This window comes from Mesoplodon mirus, assembly GCF_964341445.2.
Source record: "Mesoplodon mirus genome assembly, chromosome: 2".
Classification (NCBI taxonomy): domain Eukaryota; kingdom Metazoa; phylum Chordata; class Mammalia; order Artiodactyla; family Ziphiidae; genus Mesoplodon; species Mesoplodon mirus.
The window spans coordinates 203,699,711-203,717,508 of NC_138977.1; the positions used below are offsets into that span (position 1 = coordinate 203,699,711).

A 17,798-nucleotide genomic window follows, 5' to 3' on the forward strand; every position below is an offset into this window, starting at 1 on the left:
AGAAAAACCATATGATCATCTCAGTAGATGCAGAAAAAGCTTTTAACAAAATTCAACACCGACTTATGATAAAAACTCTCCAGAAAGTGGGCATAGAGGGAACCTACCTCAACATAATAAAGGCCATATATGACAAACCCATAGCAAACATCATTCTCAATGGTGAAAAACTGAAAACATTTCCTCTAAGATCAGGAACAAGACAAGGGTGCCCACTCTCACCACTATTATTCAACATAGTTTGGGAAGACCTAGACACTGCAATCAGAGAAGAAAAAGAAATAAAAGGAATACAAATTGGAAAAGAAGAAGTAAAACTGTCACTGTTTGCAGATGACATGATACTATACATAGAGAATCCTAAAGAGGCCACCAGAAAACTACTAGAGCTAATCACTGAATTTGGTAAAGTTGCAGGATACAAAATTAATGCACAGAAATCTCTTGCATTCCTATACACTAATGATGAAGAATCTGAAAGAGAAATTAAGGAAACACTCCCGTTTACCACTGCAACAAAAAGAATAAAATACCTAGGAATTAAAAAAAAAAAAAAAAAAGAAAGGAGCTCATGAAGGAAAACTTAACTATACTAAGTATTTAAACAAAAGTGCAGCTGGCTCTGTCCTCTCTCGACTGTGACAACATTTACTGAAAAGGTCCCCTTTTTGCCTTGTAATCTTTAATGAGGGGAGAGAGTGCTAAAACCCACGCAATCTCAGTCATGAGACTGACTGACTGCCAAGTCCCTAGGTTAAAGTGCAGCTTTAAAGACAGTTTTGCAAATAAATATTAAGCATAAAATAATTTACCAGTTGCCTTATACTCTCTCAACTAAGACTATAAAATAAATTCTGCTTCTCTGCCCATCATGACTACTGCCCCTGTACCTATTTCCCCTGTTTGATGGGGAACTATAAAGAAGGGGCTCAGCAGCTGCAAGTATTTGATGTTCCTTTTGTCTTCTCCCCCTCAACCCTTCCTACTTCCACAGACACACAAAAAAGGCTTGACCTCTCCTTTTCTAAGATCATATCTGCTTCTTTGCCAGCAAAGAAATCCATTCTCCCATGCTGTATAAGCTTTGTGTGAAGTTTACTACTCTTAGAAAAGACATGTGAGCTTTGATTTGAAACAGCAGGGAATGACGAGTAGAAGTCAGTCTCTCCAGACACTTGCTGCCTGCCACACAACACCCCTCACTCTCAATCCTCTAAAAGCACAGGTACAGTAAAGAAACAGCAGGCAAAAGTACAAGAGCTTGTCTACATTCTGTTTCTAAAGCCTGGACCTTCCCTTCAAATACGAAAAAAAAAAAGAAGCCTTGCTAGGGATGAAGGAGATAGGCATCCTCATTTATGAACTCTTCACCCTGACTCAAGTTCTCTGAGGTTTCATAATGGAAAGGCAAATGATAGGCAGCTGGCCCTTTTGATGTTGTCTGTTAACAAGTGATCTATTGGACTGGACCCAAAAAAAGCTCCATGGGAGCCCATTCTGGATCACACAACCTGCTTAGCTCCTACTAGGAGCCCAGAAAATGAAGGGGACTAGCTAAAATCCACATAAAGATGACTAACCCAAGGGAATTCCCTGGTGGTCCAGTGGTTAGGACTCAGCGCTTTCACTGCCATGGCCTGGGTTCACTCTCTGGTCAGGGAACTAAGATCATGCAAGTCGCGCAGCACGGCAGTTGGGGCGGGGGGGGAACAACCACTAATCCAGCCCAAACCTCTCACCTTAATGAGTAGGGGCTGCCCAGTCCACCCCCTAACCCCAGAGCTTAGAAAAGCCCTATTAATGGATAAATCACCTGACAATAAGACCCTTAAACTCACTGGAGACAAGAGAAAAGGATGGGTAACACACGTGGCACTCTGCAAAACATAATGGCTAGATAGGGACAAAGCTGCTTTTGCACATGTCCAATCAAGGAGGGCTTTTGTCCCAGGCACACACAGCACAAAGATGCAGCCTCAGCAGTGGTTATGCGGTAATTAAGGGGTAGGAAACCTGGAGAAAAGGAAGTGAGAGCAATGATTTATTGCTCCTCTGTTAGACTACAGCTAGTCTTGATCTCTGGGATTCAGAGTCAGGGATGACAAAGTGATAATAAATATGAGGGGAGGAAGAGCAATTCTCGCACAGGCCAAGAGGTGGCCTGTGTCCCAACTGCCGCAGACATCAGCAGAGCCAAACAGTATTGAGAAGGAGAGTCCAGCACTTCAATACTCTGAGAGTCAGTGTCAGGGGAAACCTGCATTCTGCCCCTGACCATTCAGGTCAGACCCCCTACCCTCTAAAAAAAGCCAGGGTTTTCTTACCTGGAAGTTATCATTCTCTAGAGGGAATTTAACAGGCAGCTAAAATGAACAAAGCAACCTTAAAATTGGCTCCCACAAGCCTCTTACATCAGGGACCACGATTCCTCTTCAAGAAGGAATGTCCCAAGGGGGCTTCCCTGGTGGTGCAGTGGTTGAGAGTCCACCTGCCAGTGCAGGGGACACGGGTTTGTGCCCCGGTCCGGGAGGATCCCACATGCCGCAGAGCGGCTGGGCCCGTGAGCCATGAGCCTGCACGTTCGGAGCCTGTGCTCCGCAATGGGAGAGGCCACAACAGTGAGAGGCCTGCGTCCCACAAAAAAAAAAAAAAAAGGAAGGAATGTCCCAAATATCTCATAAATTAATTCTTTTTTCCTTCAACATCTGACTTTGCACTCATTCTATCAACTGTTCAGTGTCCTACACACATCACTACACACACATTGTCTTCTATCCTCTGACCCGAAGTGATGGGAGTTCAAAGTCTGTGAGGCTTTGACATAGCTGATTTTAGACTTTTAGAGCTAGAAAGGACCTTAGAGGTCATTTAATCCAACTCCCTCATTTTTTGGATTCGAAAACAACCCCCCACCACCACGCCAACTAGTTAGTGACTAAGCAGGGACTAGAACCTGGTCTCCTGGTTAGTGTTCTTTCTACCATTCCATTAAGATAAGATTAAACAAATAGGGCCTCCCTGGTGGCGCAGTGGTTGAGAGTCCGCCTGCCGATGCAGGGGATACGGGTTCGTGCCCCGGTCTGGGAGGATCCCATGTGCCGCGGAGCGGCTGGGCCCGTGAGCCATGGCCGCTGGGCCTGTGCGTCCGGAGCCTGTGCTCCGCAACGGGAGAGGCCACAGCAGTGAGAGGCCCGCGTACAGCAAAAAAAAAAAAAAAAAAAAAGCAAAGATTAAACAAATAAAGGTGCTAGATGCAGTCAAATGTTAAAGGGAAGGAAGCTTATGTATAAATGGTGTGCTTGGACTTGCTGACTATACTGTTACCAACACTTCTCTAGACTCTGGTTTATAACTTTCTCCACCTACTGGCTGCTCCAAGGTTATTTTCATGTATCTGATCCCCTCCTTTTCTTGGTCTTCAACTACTTATTAGAGTAAAGATGTTTAACACCTCATTATTACCTTTCTTCTACTCACTCTCAACACTAAAAAATACCGAATAGCTTTTCTCAGCATAAACTGCCTCAGCAGGCCCTCTACATCGGCTCTTATCTCTCTCCTTTAAATCTCACCTTTCACACACCTCTATCTCCCTTTCTGTTTCTGCTTCCTCTCTAGTATCTTTAAAAAATAATAATAATAAATGTCAACTAAAACTGTTCCTATTTCCCTCACTCAGGGTTGCCTCCTTCAAAATTATGTACTGAACATGGAATATGATCAGATCTGGACTTCAAATGGAGCCAAGATCTCCCTTCTTTTTTTTTTTTTTTTTTTTTTTTCTGTACGCGGGCCTCTCACTGTTGTGGCCTCTCCCGTTGCAGAGCACAGGCTCCGGACGCACAGGCTCAGCGGCCATGGCTCACGGGCCCAGCCGCTCCGCGGCATATGGGATCCTCCCAGACCGGGGCACGAACCCGTATCCCCTGCATCGGCAGGCGGACTCTCAACCACTGCGCCACCAGGGAGGCCCAAGATCTCCCTTCTTTATGCAAAATCAGAACTGAAACAACAAAAAAAAAAACATGAGTATAAACAATTAATAGCCAGGCTTATTCATAAGCTATTATGGTATAGTGCTATGAACAGTGCTTAACTGCAGGCCAGAGAGTAGCCTTGGGCCAGGGGCAGGTTCAAGGACAGCAGAGATCTGGTACTCAGGATCTCGGTGCCAACACACAAGTAGCACAGAGCTCATGTTGGCTGACTCCTGGCTCACCACTCTCCACACACACACATTTTTAGAAAACTGTCCTTGATCCACTTCTCCACTTGGTGCCATCTGGGCACATAACCAACCAAACTGTCACAGAAGTAACAGTACATAGAGGGAAGAGTTAAGATAACTACAAAAGATAAGGGGTTGGTTGTATAAACGTAGTATTGTTAATTAGTCATATGTCTATAAGAGTTTGGTATCAAGTACAATACGTGTTGTAGTCATTGTGAAGATATGAGGGGCAGGATAGACTTTTTTTTTCTTTTCAATTTAACCCTTTGGTTTACCATGTTTCTAATTTTTAAATAATAGTTTTAAAAGGAAGCAGGGGAGAAGAGACTAACACAAGCTCTTCCTCACCAAAGACATGATCCTTAGTCTGAGAGGTTTCCAAAGAAAAAGGGTCTATGTTATAGAAACCCATTACTGTGTAAACAGTTTTGCCCATTAGGTGAGCAGTGGCTACTCATCCACAAAACAGAATGGCACAGGGACTTCCCTGGTGGCTCAGTGGTTAAGAATCGGCCTGTCAAGGCAGGGGACACAGATTCGAGCCCTGGTCCGGGAAGATCCCACATGCCGCGGAGCAACTAAGCCCGTGCGCCACAACTACTGAGCCTGCACTCTAGAGCCCTCGAGCCACAACTACTGAGCCCACGTGCCACAACTACTGAAGCCCACGTGCCTAGAGCCCGTGCTCAGCAACAAGAGAAGCCACCGCAATGAGCAGCCTCTGCACCACAACAAAGAGTAGTCCCTGTTCGCCACAACTAGAGAAAGCCCACACGCAGCAACAAAGACTCAATGCAGCCAAAAAATAATTAATTAATTAATTAATTTAAAAAAAAACAGAATGGCACAGCTTACTGCAGAATCTTTTCAGATGAGGACAAGCTTGGTGGTTGAGACCTTCCAGGCCTTAACAGACAATTCTCATTGGCCCCCATCCTTCACAGCCCCAGGAGTAGGCTGTCCCAAAACACCAATGCCAGATAGATATATCATATAGAGAAACTCATCACATCTTTCTGCTGAATGACAACAACTACAAGTCAACACCTGTGTCAGAAGCTCACACAAAGTACAGTGGTCCCTCGGCATCCACAGCGGGGATGGGGGGATGGGGAGCGGGGATGGGGGGATGGGGCGTGGAGATTGTTTCCAGGACCCTCCACAGATACCAAACTCCATAGATGCTCAAGTCCTTTATATAAAATGATGTAGTATTTGCAGTGTAACCTACACACATCTTCCTGGATAATTTAAATCATCTCTGTAGATTACTTATAATACCTAATATAATGTAAATGCTATGTAAATAGTTGCCAGCATGCAGCACATTCAAGTTTTGCTTTTTGGAACTTTCTGGAATTTTTTTTTCAAATATTTTTGATCCATGGTTGGTTGAATCTGTGGATGCAGATATGGAGAAACAACTGTATCTCAAACCTTCCTCTTTTCTACTGTGCTCCACCTGATACCTTAAAAAGAGACACTTAACTACAGAAATCACCTCTCCCAAACTGTATTCTCATCTCTTTTCAAAGGGAGAAACACAAAAGTCATAAATGGCAAGGGAGGTAACATTTATTAGGTGTCTGCTAGATGCTAGGCCTCATGTAAAGCACTTAAAGTACATCATTCTCACTGAATCCTATTAATTATCCAATGAAGTAGGTATTAGTGGTCCCAATTAACAGATAACCAAACTGAAATTCAGAAAGATTAAATAAGTTACCCAAAGCCACATACTAGCTGAAGTTAAGTTACATTAAGGGCAACATACCAAGAAGAAGGTCCATGAACTCCCCCTGCTGAGGTCTATGAAACTGTACTGGTTCCTCCTAAACTTCATTTAAAAAAAACTCTTGTTGGGACTTCCCTGGTGGTCCAGTGGTAAGGAATCCACCTTACAATGCAGGGGACTCGGGTTCGATCCCTGATCAGGGAACTATGATCCCACATGCCACAGGGGCAACTAAGCCTGCACACCACAACTACTGAGCTGGCGTGCCACAACTACAGAGCCCACTCGCCCTGGAGCCCTCGCGCCACAGCTAGAGAAGGAAAAACCTGCATGCCACAACTAGAGAAAAGCCCACGCGTTGCAACGAAAAGATCCCGCATGCCTCAACGAAGATCCCACGTGCCACAACTAAGACCTGACGCAGCCATAAATAATAAATAAATAAATAATAAATCTTTAAAAACAAACATTTGTAGAGTGTGCGGGAGCAAGCTATCTAGGGCCAATACCTATATCTGCCACCCCAAACCATAACTTTAGTCAAAACTCCACTTAATCAGCCCCTCACACATCCAAGTGACCAAAAGAAAAATCATGTAAGTTCAAGTCCATCTCTCTTGTAAGCGTCTCAGGATTTCACTCCACTGACCTAAGACACTTTAACCTGCACACTCTCAAAAACAAGAGGTTGAAAGCAAGGACTCAAGTATTCGTGCATCAGTATTCATAACAGCATTATTCATAATAGCCAAAAGGTGGAAGCAATACAAGAATCCATTGACACATGAATAGATAAACAAAATGTGGTATATACATACATTCGAATATTATTCAGCCTGAAAAAGGAAATTCTGACACATGCTACTACATGGATGAAACATGAAGATATTATGCTAAGTGAAAAATGTCAGTCACAAAAGGACAAATACTGTATAATTCGATTTATATGCAGAGCCTAGAGAAATCAAATTCATAGAGACAGGAAGTAGATTGGTGGTTGCCAGGGGTGTGGAGAGGGGGGAATGCAGACTTATTGTTTGATGGATACAGTTTCAGTTTAAGAAAATTTTAAAAATTCTGGAGATGGAAGGTAGAGATGGTTGCACAGCAATGTGAATGTACTTAATGCCAATGAACTGTACACTTAAAATGGTAAATTTTATGTATGTTTTACCAATTAACAAACAAGAGGCCAATGTTTTTCTTTCCACAGACACTAGCGTGAGCCCTGCAAACACTCCATCCCAACTTTCTGTAACCTCAGTGTAACTGATGAGCTGAAATCTACATCATGGTACACAATACTGAGTATAGGGCTAAACATACAAAGGTGTTTCCTTTTTGATGGGGAAAAGAAAAGGAGCCAAATATACTCAATCAACAGAGAGCCATGGATCTTGAGCAGGAATGCAAATTGAAAATGAACACTGGACAGCCTTCAAGACAATACTATGGCAGTCCTCAGAATAATAATCAGTTTATAATCAAAGCTAACAATATACCGAAGTACAGTTGACCCTTGAACAACATGGGTTTGAACTGCATGGGTCCACTTATATTTGTATTTTTAAAAATAAATGCGTACTATGGTACTTCATGATCCGTGGTTGGTGAATCCACAGATGTGAGACCGTGGATACGGAGGGCAGACTGTAAAGTTACAGGTGGATTTTTGACAGGGTTGGAGGGAGTAGTGGGCAGTGTTAGCACCCCAAACCTTCAACTTGTTTAAGGGTCAACTATACTAACAATATTCTAGGAAATCCTTAGGGATCCTGGGTTTGCCTCCTAATCTTTTCTATTTCTACTAAATGAGGATCAAGAGACCTGGCTCCAAACACTCTTAATCTGCACTGAGTGAAAAACAGAGAAGTTGTGTCAGTGAAACATTTCAAGTATTACATTACACATTCAATAAGTTTAAGTTGTAGGGAAGTGGGTGCTCCATACACACTTGTTTCTTCATTGGAAAGTCTTTTCCACCAGGCACTTTGAAAATTTAGTTTCTGGGTTTGCTTTCAGGAACTACAAATTGGCTGCAACTGCTGCCTCTTTTTGTTCCCCTAATTAATTAATTTATTTATTTATTTATTTATTTATGGCTACATTGGGTCTTCGTTGTTGCGTCTTAGTTGTTGCACGCAGGCTTTCTCGACTTGCAGCGAGCAGGGTACCCCCCTCTCGACGGCTACTCTTTGTTGCGGTGCGTGGGCTTCTCATTGCAGTGGCTTCTCTTGTTGCAGAGCTTGGGCTCTAGGCGCACAGGCCTCAGAAGTTGTGGCACGCGGGCTCAGCAGTTGTGGCTCACGGGCTCTAGAGTACAGGCTCGATAGTTGTGGTGCATGGACTTAGTTGCTCTGTGGCGAGTGGGATCTTCCTGGACCTGGGCTCAAACCCGTGTCCCCTGCATTGGCAGGCAGATTCTCAACCACTGTGCCACCAGCGAAGTCCCCAGCTGCCTCTTTTGACCCTGTACTAGAGGCAAGTGTCAGGCTCCTACTTAGCTCTGGCCCTAGTTTCTTTCCTTGGAGAATCTTGTGCATCAAATACGGCAGCAGTGTACAGACGTTCTGACTTTTCTGTATGCAGACTCAAGTGGAATAAAGCAGAGTGCGCAGGTTCTGAGAAGCTGCGCCAAGAATGAGTACCTTGATGGTTCCCTGAGTCCCAAGTGAATTCCCAGAGGCAAAAGCAGCCAATCTGTTTCTCAAATGAGAAGAGCTCAGCACCACCCACCTGAGAATCCTGCTGTCTTACACTGGGCCCTGTCACTCCACAAGAAACCTTGTTCACAGAACTGTTCCTAGCATTAATGTACCCCACACAATGAGGACTTTCCCAGACTTTTTCCTATCCTGCTTTGAATTCAAGGGGAGGAAAAGAAGGTAGCAAGTAGCAAGCAGCAAACCATGTTGCCGTGTAGGAGAGTGGAATGAATAATGGATATGGGAACTTCTCCAGAACTAAAACCTGTCCCGGACATTGAAGTAAACCAGGTGCAGAGAGGAACAAGCCAACCACAGGAAGATACAATTAAGTGGTAGCTCAGCGCCTGTCTCAGAGAAGCAGAGGGTAGGTTTAATTACAAAACCAAGTGAATGACATCTAAATAAGATTAAAAACAGGAAGGAAACACAGAGCCTCCAGCAGAGCACAAACAAATGTCTCCAAAGAATCAGGTCAGAGAGAGCTGTCTGTTTGAACAGCTTTTACATGCTATGAAGAGAAAGAGATAGAAAGCAAAGTCAGGACTCATCTAGGCCCTATTTTGTGGCCTCGCATGGAGCTAGGATGAGATGCCACAGATCCCAGGTCAAAACCCGATCATTAGGGGAAATGGATAATTTCACAGTGACTGACAGAAGAGAAATACCTAGCTCCCCGCTTGCTTAGGAGAGAGGCAGAAGAACTCAAAGGACAGGCCAGAAATAGCACTAGTGTAACAAGTCAATGCCTCCAAAACCCCAGAGGCACTATAAACTCTAGCCAATTCTAGCAACTCTGGACAAAATCACCACTTACTCGGGGACATTGCCAGCAATCAGCAGGCTCACTGTCGGTCAGCCAAGTGGCACAGGAAGGACTCAGAAACCAACGCTTACCAGCAGAATAATTTAAAAATACACTAGGTGGCTTCTCAGAATACAGGCAACTGTCTGGCTGCAAACCCAAGCATCTCACTGAAACAGAGACCAATGAATCAAACAAGAAAATGAAATGGCTTTGGCTCTATGCTATGAGCCTCTCCAGGTGAACAGAGCACAAAAGTCAGTATATCCAGTGGGAGAATTCTGGGAAGGTGGCAAAGCATGAAACGCCAGGAATCTCTCTTCCCACCTAGGCAATAACTGCACTGGCAGAATCTGTCTGATGTAACTATTTTAGAACTCTGGACTCTGATGAAGGTTTGCAACATCCAGAGGAAAACTTGGATGGTAAATTTGGTTCATTTTGGTCAATTTCAACTCTTAGTACATTAGCAGCTACCTATCACCCAATCCCGGGCCTGTGGTAAGCAGCTGTGCACCTGTTTCTGAAGCAGCTTGCACACAGCTTGCAGGAGCTAGGGTGGGCAAAAAGGGACCTGTCTTCCAAATACTGGGGATCTGTGCTATGATCACTGATTGCTGCTTCTGATCACAGAGGTGCAGACAAAGAGGTGGGCAGCCATTTTTGTTGCACCTCCCCTCATTGTTGCAAGCCCTTCCCCCTCCTGATAAGTGACTTCCAGATTTAAGGGGCCAGTGCCCCTTTTTTCCCCACCTTCACTTTTTGCTTTTCCCCTTTCAGGAGCCAGACATTAAAAACTAGAATATTCGACATAAATGAACCCATCTAAGAAACAGAAACAGACTCACAGACCTAGAGAACAGATTTGTGGTTGCCAAGGTGGGGGGGGGTGCGGGGGGAGTAAGGGAGAGAGTGATTGGGAGTTTGGGGTTAGCAGGTGCAAACTGTGATATACAGAACAGATAAACAACAAGGTCCTACTGTATAGCACAGGGAACTATATTCGATATCCTGTGATAAACTATAATGGAAAAAATATACATATGTATAACTGAATCACTTTGCTGTACAGCAGAAACTAACACAACATTGTAAATCAACTATACTTCAATTTTTTAAAAAAAGGTAAATACTAGGATAATATAAACATTAACCAAGAAGGCATTCAGAAGTAAAAAAAACTAGGACATTCAGAAACAACTGCATATTCAGGGAAAATTAGAGAGTGACTGCATATGCCCAAGAAAAGGCTCAGAAGAGACCTAAGAAAACATTAAGTTTACACCTCAGGCTGATCCTCAGCACAGAGACAGCCTACAATCGAAAATAAAAACAACAGGGAATTCGCTGGTGGTCCACTGGTTAGGACTCCGTGCTTTCACTGCCAAGGGCTTGGGTTCAATCCCTGGTCAGGGAACTAAGATCCCGCAAGCTGCGCAGTGCAGCAAAAAAATAACTATAATAACAAAAAAATAGCTAAATCTGCAGGAAGGGGGAGAATCTGATTTCTTGAACCTTGAGGACATTATAAGTAAAACAAGCCAGTCACAAAAAGACAAATACTGTATGATTCCACTTACATGGAGTACTTAGAGTAGTTAAAATCATAAAGACAGAAGAGTTTCAGTTTTACAAGATGAAAAGATTTATGGGGAACGATGGTGGTGATGGCTGCATTACAGTGTGAATGTATTTAATACCATTGAACATACACTTAAAAATGGTTAAGACGGTAAATTTTATGTTATGTGTATTTTAGCACAATAATAAGTCAGTACGTCAACAAGCTGCACTATCTAAAGGCTCCACACCTCTCTAGATGAACTAGAAAAAAGAACAAATCCTTTCTTTAAATGGAAGTTAGGTTCTGTCTTACCATTTTCCTTGCTGTTAAAGTGTATCTGCTAAAAGAGAAAATAAAATTCTCAACTATCTCCAATTCCCCCTTTACTTGGGGACACTGCAATCCCCAGAGATACCGCCCACCCTCTTTACCATGAAAATGAATTTTTATGTGAAAGTTCCCATGTGGAACTTAGACTCAGAAAAGCAAGATCCCATACACCTCATTCCTGTGCAGCTGCCTCTAACTAAGCATGCTCAGAAGCCACTGGCTTCTTCTAGGGCCCTATACCACCTGCTTATTTTTTCCAACATTGCCCATTTGAAAGGTAGTCAAAAATCACCCTTGAAGAAATCTAGTAGTCAATGAGACCATGTCTCAGTGGAGCCATCTGATGTAGAACCAAGAACTTTACTTTCTTGGTTAAACCAAGAAAGTAGTTTTAGGGAAAACCACTAACAGACTTGTCCTGCTCACTTGAGATCCAGGGAACGATGATACCTTATAAAACCAAATGATACTTTCCTATACAACCAGTACAGACAGAGCAACAAAAGTACAACTATTCTTTCCTCTGCCTCTTTTAGTTGACAAGATGCTAATGGGTCTATGAGAGGTGACATTTCTCTGGATAGGAAGTGCCTTCATGTGCAGAGAAAAGAACAGAGATTTCTCACTCTTTTAAGGGGCTTTTAGGTGGGAATCTTTTTCTCCCTCTAACAAGCTAAACTCATTGGAAATTCTTATCTTTTGCTTTTGCCAAGTTTCTAAGAGAAAGATTCAAAATAGTATAAATTTTGGATTTAGCCAAATGTGATGATTTGAAGGAAAAAAATGGTTTCCTGGCATTCTTTTTCAATCCTGGGGCTTTGTACACTGCTATACAGAATCTTTCATAATAAAATTATGAAGAGAGAAATACCTTCTAATGACCCTATATTAGAACATTCTAATTTTGAGAGGAACTGATTATCCACAGAAGAAAGAAGCCTCCATGTTTTTGCACATGGAAGCTAGAGCAGTTTTAATTAGGCACACCAAGCCTAGAATACATCTTGTAACATATTCCCCTAAATCAGAGAAAATTTGGGGGAAATAAGAAGAACAATTTAAAAAGCAATTTTAAGAACAAAATAGCAATAACAGCTGCCGAAATTCCTCTTCCCATATACTCTAGCTGTTTACTGCTACGTTCTTTCCCACCTGGATACCCTCTTCAAAACTAAAAGAAGCAATATTATAGAGTTATATAAGATATCACCATTGGAAGAAGCTGGGTGAAGGGTACAAGAACTCTCTGTACTATTTTTGCAACTTCATGTGAGTCTATAAGTATATCAAAATAAATAGCTTAAAAAAGTAACTAAACTAAAAGAAGCAGACAATTAAAAACTCAAAGGATAGTCTCCCCAAATCAGGAGGGGTTGGCAATCTGTCAAAGCTATACCTATACAAGAACTGCCAAAGAAATCTACAGCTCAGGTCAGTCTTTCTCTTGATAATTTTCAATCCTGTATAACAACTACAGTATAACAAGCTCCCAATGAAAGGCTCTCAATTCCCAGTCTCAAGGTGTACCTAACCATGAAGTCATAGGCTTCTGTCAGTGATGAGAGTGCCAGCTGGATCCAGAAAGCTGTGACACTCTCTGGGTTTTCTATTTTTCCCAGTAGGTATCTGAAAGGTAAGGCCATGTACAGTTTCTCTCTTTTTCACAAAGCTGTGAATGCTTGGATGCTATTTAGCACAGTGAAGCTGAACAGATTGTTTTGGGGGCTTTGGGGGCCCCTCTTTCTGCAGGGAGGCAAATGTTGCCTAGTGATCTGCTTCTGAGCTTAGGAGTCAGAAACTCTAAGTTCTAATCATGACTCTGTTTAGTATCTTGTTCCATGATCCTTAGCAAGTCACTTATCCTTCTATACATTCTCCAACAAATGGTGATAAAAATAATGACTTATCACCCAGGGATGCAGCAGAGGGAAAGGGTAAGGACTGTGATCCATAGATAAATGTCAAATATAAAACGCCAATATAAACCTGCCTTTAAATCAACCCATGTTTTCAGACTGTGGAAAGCTACACTATTTAAATGCAGGCTGCCTCCCCAATGCCCCTTCTGCCTGCAGTGGAAGTAAAATAAGCTGACTCCATGAAGTTCCGTTCAAGTATTTCCCTCTCTAACAACTACATGCTTCCCTCTAAACATTCTGTTCATTACTTGGTTAATGGCTTAGAAACCATCTAAGTTTCCATTTTCACTTGGTTAAAAGCAATCCATGTATCTGTAGGTAAGGAAGAAAGAGACAAAGGAAAGAGAAATTACCACAGCTCCCTTTTACAACAACAACTCAGATAAAAAGGTGATAAGTCAGCTCAAAAGAAACATGATGGAAGGGTAAGCTGGGACGAAGTGAGAGAGTGGCATGGTCTTACATATACTACCAAATGTAAAATAGATAGCTAGTGGGAAGCAGCAGTATAGCACAGGGAGATCAGCTCAGAGCTTTGTGACCACCTAGAGGGGTGAAATAGGGAGGTTGGGAGGGAGACGCAAGAGGGAGGAGATATGGGGATATATGTATACATAGAGCTGATTCACTTCGTTATACAGCAGAAACTAACACAACATTGTAAAGCAATTATACTCCAATAAAGATGTTAAAAAGAAAGAAAAAGAAACATGCCAACAAATATCCTGATTTTTTTTTTGAGGTCCAAACACAACACTGTGCTGCTTTAAGAGAATGCTGATTCATCATTAATGGAAATTCTACATACCCATGCATCCATTCATTTATTCATTCAAATGTCTTCTGAGCCCCTATTACAAGCCAAGTAGTATGCTAGGAATAAAACAATGATTAAAACACAGGCCCTGGGCTTCCCTGGTGGCGCAGTGATTGAGAGTCCCCCTGCCAATGCAGGGGACACGGGTTCGTGCCCTGGTCCGGGAAGATCCCACATGCCGCGGAGCGGCTGGGTCCGTGAGCCATGGCCGCTGAGCCTGCACGTCCGGAGCCTGTGCTCCGCAACGGGAGAGGCCACAACAGTGAGAGGCCCGCATACAGCAAAAAACAAACAAACAAACAAACACAGGCCCTGCCCTCCAGGAATTTTTTTTAAGAGTAAAGATAGATATTTAAGCAAATCATTGTACAGACATATGCAAACATAGCACAACAATATGATATGCTAAAATAGAAGCCCAAAGTCCTGTAAGAATGTATAGGAAACACACAGAGTGTATTTGTTTCCTGTGTAGGAAACAAAACATAGTGACTAACAAGGTCTTTAGCCTCCAGAAGTTGAGAGAAAATACTAAGCTAAAGTTCCCAGGAGGAATGCAGCAGTCAGTAAATAAAGAAAAACTATTTAACCCAGTATTAAGATGTTCTGTGAAAACAGAATTGGGAGGCCATGGAACCTAAAATTAAGACAGGATTCTTAACATGGGATCATGGATGGGCTTCAGAAGAAGGTCCATGAACTCTCTGAAATTATATGCAAAATACGTATGTGCAAATGGACATTTTTCTGGATGCAAAGATCATATCTTTCATTATATTCTCCAAGGTAAAGAACTATTTCACTAGGATCTTACCCTAAAACTCAGTTTTCTGTCTCATCAGAGGAGAGTTTTAAGACCTAACCTTTTACTCAAAATAGGAGATCTGGGTAGCCTAGAGGTCAGAGAAGAGCTTTTGAACTTTCCATAACTTGGTGGAAAATAGTGACTGCTGAAAATAGGGCAATGAGAAAGGCAAGACTTCTTCCTTTCTATATTCAAGTTGAGGTTAGTCTAAATATATTTCTGCAGTACTCAGATACCATGGTGACAGGCATCATATAAATAGACAGTGGCAGCAGGGAGTAGGTCACGGATTATATCTATAAAACCAACATATCAGGCAGGATTAAACCCCCAACTAATACAGCTGGTTCCTCCTCATCCATAAAACCAAGCCTGAGAATCCCATATGGGAATTTGGAGGGAGACCTCTGGCTACCTCCCCAATAACAAAGAGCTACTGTAGTCAAACAGTATAAGAATAAAAATCACCACTCAAAGTGCAGTGAGACTAAACGCCCCCATTCCAAATAACACCCCAGTCCACTGCTTCCTAGACACCCTAGGTCTCCCGTGTGTCTGACCTAACAACACATACCCTACCAGTTTTATTTATAAGTATAATTCAACTAATGTTTGCAGCACATGTATGGGCAAGCATCTGTATGCATAAGCATATTTGCCATGATGAGTTTCACACACCTCCCTCAAATCCATAAGTCTAGAAGGCAAAGAAAGAGTGAAAACACGGGCAAGCCAACATATGAGGGGCAGTACCAGCCAAGGAGTGGGTGGGTCCACCACAGCCCCATTTATATTCACTGACTGCAATATTATACATTACTATAGGCTCTGATGCATCAGATGTAGTCTAGTATTTTGCAGCTTTCCTTAACACCTGCTGCTCTGCATCTCACTGTATATACTCCATGTATGAACACACGGAGCCAGGTTCCAGGAGGGCTCACCCAGTCTACGTAGGAAAAGGAGCTAACCTCACTTGGCAAAGAACTCTAGTACAAATGCCTATGCCTTAGGAAAAAGCAGCCCTCCAAGTCTCATCAATGACACTCATATACACCTCCTCTCAAAGTATCAAGGGCCTCAGAATGCCAATCAGTCAGTCTTGAGGTGGCAAATAATTTTTTTTAAGTCTTTACTGAATTTGTTACAATGTTGCTTCTGTTGTTGTTGCTTTTTTTAATGTTTTAGTTTTTTTTTTTTTAATGTTTGGTTTTTTGGCTCGGAGGCATGTAGGATCTTAGCTCCCCGACCAGGGATTGAACCCGCACCCCCTTCATTGGAAGGCGAAGTCGTAACCACTGGACTGCCAGGGAAGTCCCAAGATAGCAAATAATTATACATAGAGCTGAACACGACATAAAGTACTCAAAGAAATAAAGTCAACTGACCAACATAGGATAAAGAATGATCTCTCGCCTCATAGTTTTCTAGCTAGGTTAGTGAACGCTAAGATCCAGAAAAGATAAATATAAAAGACACTTCTTTATCTCTTTAAAAGATAATTGCCAGGCTTCCCTGGTGGCGCAGTGGTTGAGAGTCCGCCTGCCGATGCAGGGGACACAGGTTCATGCCCCGGTCCGGGAAGATCCCACAGGCCGCGGAGCACCTAGGCCCGTGAGCCATGGCCACTGAGCCTGCACGTCCGGAGCCTGTGCTCCGCAACGGGAGAGGCCACAACAGTGAGAGGCCCGCGCCCCGCAAAAAAAAAAAGATAATTGCCTGTTTAAATAAAAATGACAGAAATGTATTTTGGGGTTCATAACGTATGTAAAAGTAAAATGTATGACAACAACAGCACAAAGGACAGAATGCAAGGTGGAGGTAGGAGAGTGATGGGAAGCCCTGGGCCCCAGGGACACGGACCAGAGTGAACGGCAGACTGCAATGGAAAAGGCAATGACAGGACAATGAGGAAGAGGACAACAGATGAAGAGGACAGGAGGAAAGCCAGAGAGATCCCAGGGGCCAGAGACAGGGTGGCCAGCATAGAAAGAAAAGAAAATAGAATAAAACAGAAAATAAAACCAGAAGAGGAACAAAGGCAGGCAGAAATAATAACTACTACCACCAACTCTTTAGTACTACAATGTATAACTTCATCCCAGTTATAGACATAAACCATGTGTACTTGTTCTAAGTCCTACAATTATACCAATATCCAGAGATTTGCATCATTTTTGTGTTTTCTCTTTAATCCTAAATTTTTAGAACCTAAAAATCATACAAGTATCCATAGGCAACCAAATAGTCCTTAATATTAAAAAGCACTGTTCTGACCTAAGAAATTCTACTAACTGTAGTCATTTCAATCGCTTTTGATCTCTCTTTAGCTCTTCTGACATTCCCTCAATTTCAAACTCTCACATAATCGTACTCTTCTCCTAAAATATCAAAATGCCACTATTGCCACTTACTGTTATTCTCCTACTCCCCCTTCACCACCATAGGCAGTAACTGCAAAAAACTTGCTAATCCATTAATTAAAGATCTCTACTTTCCATTATGAAGGACTAAATTTAGAAAGCCAAATTGGGTTGGGAGGAAACCATGTGTCACAACAAGTGAGATGAATTCCATGGGAGGGTGTGGGGTTACTGGCCCATTTCTCATAAAGCCTCTGACACTAACACACCCTTGTCTGCTCAGAATACAGAGAAGCCCTGCCAAGGGTGGGGCAACAATTTACCACTATAATCATCTGGAGAAGACTTTATTGTACCATCAGGTCACAAAAGCCACAGGACCTATCAGCAAGCAAATGCCTCAGGAAAAATGTCTCCTCTGCTTTTCTGAAACCTCCAATTTAGTTGCACAAAAGAAAGGGGTGGCAAGCCAGCATTAATTGTACCCTTAGAGAAGAGCCACTTCCCTCCTACAGGGGTGGAGT

General features: G+C 42.7%; 1 protein-coding gene across 5 annotated transcripts in view; it reads right to left on the reverse strand.

Annotated features, from left to right (window-relative positions):
- ARMH3 (armadillo like helical domain containing 3) overlaps positions 1-17,798 on the reverse strand; it is a 181,098-nt gene that overhangs the window by 97,232 nt on the left and 66,068 nt on the right. The window lies entirely within an intron of this gene.